This window comes from Nannospalax galili, unplaced genomic scaffold (genome assembly GCF_000622305.1).
Source record: "Nannospalax galili isolate Female #2095 unplaced genomic scaffold, S.galili_v1.0 scaffold298, whole genome shotgun sequence".
Taxonomy (NCBI): domain Eukaryota; kingdom Metazoa; phylum Chordata; class Mammalia; order Rodentia; family Spalacidae; genus Nannospalax; species Nannospalax galili.
In genome coordinates, this window is record NW_008344488.1 from 5,108,077 (window position 1) to 5,115,762 (window position 7,686).

The window sequence follows — 7,686 nt, forward strand, 5'->3', positions numbered from 1 at the left end:
TTTTTTATAGTTTTTGTTAATTGAGCTTTTAAAATTTCATACAATAGTTCCCACTCATATCCAGACTCCCTCCCCCATCCTTGTCTCCTCCCACAAACCCTACCCACTATGCCTTTCATGTTGAGTCCTATTCATTCAGACACTTGTACCCAAATGTCCTTCAGTGCAAGTGTGTTCACTGGAGTCTAGTCATCCCATCCAGTGGTCGTATGTGAGTCACACTCGCCCTCACCAGGCAGCAACCAATCTCAAACAGTTCTTGATCTAGTGCTGACCCACCACCTATTTCTCACCTCCCCTTTGGGCCATTGTTTGATTGAGCTGACATGGGTCCTGTGTTGGATGCCACTGCTGCCTCAGGCTCACATGAGCAAGCCTCCATGGTCTGGAAGGCTCCACCTCCCTGTGTTCTTGAACCAGCCCTGGCTCTTACCATTTTTCTGCCTCTGCCTCCTCTTCTACAATGGTCCCTTAACCATGGGAGGGCAAGGTTACATGTAGGAGTCCCATCATACACTCTACAGTCTCTTACTCTCCAAAACTTGGCCAGTTGAGACCTTCTGTGTGTAATGCACTCTGATGTACATGGAAGCCTCACTGATAAGACTTGAAGGGTGCATTAGCCCTCTCTTTATCCCTTGTTCCACTATGTTCCATGAGCCTTGGTTGTAGCAATTTGCCTGCAGATGTGTCACCTAGTACTGGGCATCCCCCAGGTACATGTTCTCTATGCCTGATCAGATGTGCAACTCTGCAGTAGCCTCCATTTGTTACAAAAAGAAACTTCTTTGATGAGTGCTATATGGCATGGTTTCTTTTTTGCTCTAATGGAGGTAGGTTTCTTCTATCTCTCACTGACATCCCTTCCAAGCAGTCTCTAGGTATATACATATGCATTAATGTCGGCCACTCTAGTGCATTTCTCACAGGGTTTCTAGGGCATCACTTTTCCCTCCAGGTTTCCTAGACCCAGATTCACTCATCTCTACTTTTTTCTCACATCCGGTCTCCCTCCTCCCTCCCTTCCCAGTACCAGTGCCCCCACCATTCCCACCCTCTCCCAATACCTCCCACCTCTCACCATCCTTCCATTCCTAAGTTTCCTTACTCCTCCACACTATGGTCCCTTACCTGTCCCTCTCTCCTCTCCTCCCTGCCAATTACTCACAGTTTTTCAGCATCCCTCAGGTAGCATGTATTCCCTACTATCTCCCTTTCAGGTTGTTTTTTTCCTTTACCTTCATGTATCCTTTGACTTTACCTGGCTCCTGGTGTTACTTCAGAGTTCATTTACTCACATATAAGGGATTGGTGCTATAATCTACAAATGAGGGATTTCTGCACGTGTGTTACTTCACTTAGTATAACACTCTCTAGCTCCATCTATTTACCTAGAAATTTCATAATTTCATCTTTTGTAATTGCTGAGTAGAACTCCATTGACTAGATGTACCACATTCTCATCGACCATTCATCATTTGAGGGACATTTAGGCTGTTTCCAATTCTTAACTCTTGTGAAGAGAGCAGCAACAAATATAGATGAACAGGTATCTCTACAGTACAATGAGTCCTTTGGGTGTATGCCAAGGGGTGGTATCATTGGATCGTGTGGTAGGTTCATTTTTAGGTTTTTGAGGGTTCTCCACACTGTTTTCCATAGTAGTTGTACAAGTTTGCATTCCCACCAGTAGTAAATCAGCACTTTTCTTTCTCCACATCCTCTCCAGCATTTGGAGTATTTTGTTCTCTTGATCTTGGCCAAGCTGACTGGAATAAGATGAAATCTTAATTTTTAAATTATGTGTATGTGTGGATATCTGTATATGGGTATGTACATGTGAATGCAATTGCCTGAGGAGACCAGAGGCATTGGATCTTCCTGGAGCTGGAGTTTCAAGAAGTTATAAAGAGACTGATGTGGGTGTTGAGAACCCGACATGTGTGCTCTGTAAGAACAGTATGTGCTCTTAAATTCTCAACTATCTCTCCAGGCCCTGTACCCAGTTTTTAAGATGTTTTATATTTCTTTGTTACTATACTATCATATAATACTTACTCTGACTCCAAATACTATTCAATATATACAAATCGTCCTCTGTTCTACCCTATGTCATACATATACTGTGGCCCAGTATTCCACCTTGGAACAACTACATTCATTAATATCTAACCTAAAAAATGAGATGAGATGGCTCAGCAGACAAAAGCACTTCCCATGCAAACCTGAATGCCTAAGTCATCTGATCCCTGGATTCCATGGTAGAAGGTAATAACTGACACCTCAAAGGTGTTCTCTGTCCTCTGCCTGCCACATGCTCACTGTGACACAAATAATCTCTCCTTCTCTCTTTCTCTCTCTCTCTCTCTCTCTCTCTCACACACACACACACACACACATAACATACACACACATACTCTCAATAAATTTATAAAAAACTCAACTGGAAATTATGGAAAGTACACTACAAAAATTGTTGAAAGTCTAAATTACCAAAATTCAAAATAAATAAATAAGGTAACACATAATGCAATATTTAGTTACTTTGGGTGTTTTCCATTCTACATATTGAAATTTTTTCTTCAGAAAGAAGCAGTGGATCTGAGATATAGCTGGGTTGGTAGAGTACCTGGAATTCACCTAGGCCTAGGTTCAGTCACCAGCACCAAATAAACTGCACATTTTGGTTCATAACTTTAATCCTAGCACTTAAGAGATGACATCAGGAAAATAAGGAATTGTAGGACATCTTCAGCTATCTAGCTAATTGGAGGCCAGAATGAACTACATGATACATTTTTCTCAAAAGATAAAACAAAATATAACACTGCAAGCAAAACAAAAACAGATTCTTCTATTAACCCTTAATATGAGTTCATCTTAATTAAATGGGAAAAGATTTAAAACTTAGTTTCACTGGTCCCTGGGCCAGTAGATTGGATGGTCTGAACATTCATATTGCCAGTTCAGGTCTACCCAGGGATGGCCAGTGAAGTGAGATAGTCAGGGAAGATAGTGAGGGGAATGAGTGATGAGATGAAGACAGAGAGTTCCTGAGAAGATTCTTCACACCTTTACTTCTGAGGAGGTACAGACTTGATATAGGAAAGAAGTGCATGTCAGGTCTGAGGATATTTCAACACTGCTGACCAGGAGGCTGAAGACAAAAGGATTCCATTAGAAGACTACTCCAAGCAGTGGAAAAGAGTGGTCCATTAACAATCCCCCTGCTGTTTGTAGTTAAACCTGTTACTTTTGCACTTCCTTAGGAAAGACCCCTTGTTATATAATCAATGTTTTAAATACTTTTGTTTTTTACTGTCAAAACCAGTGAATTGTACATGTTAAGCAAATAATCTGTTACTACAGTACAAATCTAGTCCCAGCAACATTCATTTCGAAATATTATATGATAAAACTATGTGCTTTTCTATGTATATGCTTAAATTATTTGACATAGATTCTATGTGAACATATGCATTATTGTTATCATGGTATGTGTGAAGACAAACACATTCTTACTGCATTAATCTTAGGTTAATATTTAATTCGGACACATCAACTCAAAAATTTATTCCATATTGGTAGAAGAGATGGTTCTGGGTTTAAGAGCGCAGTCTACTCATGCAGAAGATTTAAGTTCATTTCTCAGGACCCACAGGGAGTATAACAACTCTCTGTAACTCCAGTTTCAGGGGATCCAATCCCTTATTTTTGCATCCACAGGCATTGCATACATGGGTGCACTTATATACCTGTAGGTAAAACATACACATAAGATAAGAAATACATTTTTAAAATCTATCTCATAACAATAATGCAAAAATAATTCATATTTTCCCCTCAGAAATATTTTCAGGATACTTCTACATAACATTGAATGATTTCATTTTACAATGCATTTGACTACATTATATAAATCTGTATTTTATACTGTATAGCCTTTGTAGAGGAAATGAATTAAAGACTGCTTACAGTGAAATGATTTTGATAAATCCAATCAAAAGAAAGTTGGAATAGAAGCTTTTGTTACAGAAACCTTATATTCTAATGTTATGATATTAGACTTTAAGCAAATCTCAAGTGAGGAATAAATATTCATTTTTTTTTTGCTTGCTTCTTTGTTTTGGTAAAGGGTCTACCTATAGCTCCAGCTGCCCTGGTATTTGCTATGTAGTTCAGGCCAGCCCGAATATCACAGAGCTCTACCTGTCTCTGCTTCCTTAGTGCTGGGTTTAATAGCCTTATGTTAGGTAGGGAATATTTTATACCTGATTTTGGCATGGAGAGGTTATATCTATCCCAGGCAACAAATTTACTTTCCTTAGCAAGGCATAAACATTAAATTTTTCATACATGTCTCTGAAGAAAATGGCCTTATCAATTTACTCATATTTCCATCTATTTAATGGCTTTATCAATTGACTCATATTTCCATCTATTGGTCAATTAACTGAGCCCCATGAAGTGTGATAAAACAACTTTCAGCTTGTTGGCCAGCCATTTTCTGTCATATGGCTAGTACCTAATGAAGGTGTTCTAAACTGTACTTGACCACTTTCTGGTATAATAAACATACATGATGCTCTGATAGTCACACCCAAATCTCAGCGTCTTTTTCTTCCTCATTCATAGCAAAGTCCCTTTAGAACTACAAAATGTCTTTTTTGTTTCCTGTCGTTTAATGACTGAACAATTTTCCATAAACCCTGGTGGGCCCCAGAAGTCTCCACGGAAGCTGGAAATTATAACCAAATACTTCTATGAGGATGGGAAAACACAGAAGCTGGTGAGCAGTCGTGTCCTCCACCACATTTTGTAGCAAATGGTTTCAGCAATATGCATTGCAATAGTATAGTTTTCAGCAAAACGTTTTCACAGAACTATGATTTCTTCACGCTTGGCTTTCATGTGGTTCCATTATAGTGTACAGCCTCAAAAGCCTCTTTCTTGTTCTTACTGTATCAGTGATTGAAGATACTGAACATTATTTTGTAATTCAAGGTTTCAATATCAAATTGTGATGGCATGTTTTATTGTGTTGCATTTCAGCTTGCTTCATTCTGCAAATGGTAGCACACAGAACACAAAAAAATGCTAATTGCAGCACAATTTTGTGAAAATTTAATTTGTGATTTTGACCAAAGTACATTGTATATCCCACTTCAGTGTCTATGAATCTATATAATACAATAATCTAACAGAAATCGTTTTAAGAGGTGTACTTATAAAAAAAATACACTAAATAGAAGTAGAGTTAAGCTTGATTAGATCCTGAGAAGAAGAATTATAGCCTGATTCACAGGTGTTGTAGCAGCCTTCCTATGAACTGGAGACAGCCAAAGAGAAATGAATCCCTGTGGCAAATATTTAGATAGAACAGAAACAGGAGGTAACTTGTCAGGACCAGTCACAATTTCTAAGTGGAGCTTACAGATACTGGCTCCTTCCACCACAAGTTATACTCTGTATAAGATAAGCAAATGGCATAGATACTTGTAATATCCATCATTCCTGCTAAACAAAGGACTACTGAGTTATGTAGCTAAACCACAATTTAGTCAGTTTCCTGACTCTTCAACACTGAGTCCCTTCCTTCCTTCCTTCCTTCCTTCCTTCCTTCCTTCCTTCCTTGTGTCCTGGGCTCACTGCCACCTCTCTGGGAGAGGGAGTGGTTCAGTGTCTTTCTAATCCCAGTAGGGTAAAGCCTTCTCACTCTTCCTAGCTCCCTCCCTCCCTCCCTTCCTTCCCTCCTTCCTTCCTTTATATATCAAAATTTTTTAAAACCTCTTTCCTGGATGGCAGCCCTAGTCCCAGAAATTTGAAAGGAAATAACCAGGAAATATATCATCTCGAACTTCTTTACTCTGTGGAAGAGTAAGAGCCTAATATGAGGGATTAATTAGCAAACACAAATGACCTGTGAGCCTCCTGCCTCTGCCCACTTTTCAATGTACTCTAGCTTGTTGTTTCTTGTGAGTTGTTTGCTATCTGAGGTTCTGCATGGGCGACAACCCTCATTGCAAGTCATAAACGGCCTTCAGTAATGCCATCCTTATATCTTGAAACAAATACAAGTATGTATGTAAGGTCATCTGATTAAGGACACTTCATGAGGTAATTATAAGGGAAGCATACGCTCTTCATTACAAGTGCAGGGAACACTGGATTTCTGCCTGCTGACAATGAAACAGGACCCACAGCACTGAAAAATCAATTAAAAATGAATAAGAAAACTGTAGATAAATGTTTTATATAATAAACTTTGTGCCACACTTTTTTTTATTTGACTCTACTATTGGTTCTTTACCAATTTTAGATTTTCTAGTATGTATATTGAACAACGGCCTGGTGACACAAGCTGGTAACCCTAGCACTCTAGATGGAAGAACAGGAGTTCAGTTATATTCAAGATGGAGTAAGTTTGAGAGAAAGCAACAAAAATAGAGGAACACCAAATATGTTTATTTTTAAAATAAAATACAATTTCCAATGCAGAAGGAAGGCTGTTTTTTAGAATCTTGGGAGGGGTGTCAAGGCCAGCTGATGGGTTGAAAATGCTAGGACTTTCCCCCTTAAACTTCAGTTATAATTAGAGGAATAAAACAAAACAAACAAGCAAACAAAGCAGCGTGAATGTTATTTGTTTCTTGGTTGTTTGTCAGTTTATTTTTTCCATATATATGTGCAGAACGGATGTTGCTTTCAAAGCTACATAAAAGGGGCTATCCAAACACATATGTTCTGAGGATAGAAATTAAAGGAAGCTCAGAAGTTATTGAAAACGAGTCATTTGCTGTCTTGAATCTTTTTTTGGGTGGTCCCCAAAGATTTTTCTTGGCAGACCCTTTTCCACTGTTTTTATTTTACAGAAAATAGCTTGGACCACTGCAAAGTGACAAGCAAGTAGACATCATTCTGTAGGTATGAGTTTGTGTGGGACTATGAAATATCTTCTGGTCTTTGGTTACTACAAATTTATTTGCACAAAGAGATTGTGAATAAAAGCCTGAGCAATTATCAGGTTCCCAGGTGCCAGTATTAACTGAGCATGTAAACTTAATTGCTTGCAGCTTTGGAAATTTCAGACTGGAACTTGTTGGGCTGAAACAACATTTAATTTTTAACAAAGCATAAAAATCCTGACACCTGTACCTTATGTCAGATACAATGAATGTCTAACAGTTTTTAACTGGCAAGAATTCATTTTAAACTTCTACCTCTAGAGCTGACCTGTAGGCTTTGTGGATAAAGGGGCTCAATGACAAGCCCAACAACCTGAGTTCAATTCCAAGAATCTCCACTGCAAAAGGAGACAACCTACCCCTTGTATTTGTCCTCTGACCTCCATAGCCACACCATGACACGTGTGTATGCGTGCGTGCGTGAGCACACACACACACACACACACACACACACACAGGGTAAACAAATGTAAAAAAAATACCTTTGACTCTTTGGTATGTGATGTCTACAATTAATAAAACATCATGTTATAACCATAGACTTATGTTATGAATTTTTGCATTCAAGCATTTTAGGGTTTGAATCTTGGGTAATGAAATTGAACCTAATCTCTTCTATTTTATATCTTTTATATAAAATCATTACAGTCACTAACAATTCCATATTTTTCAATATGAAAATTCCTTCTAATTACCTAAGTTTACTCTGTTGCTAGACAGC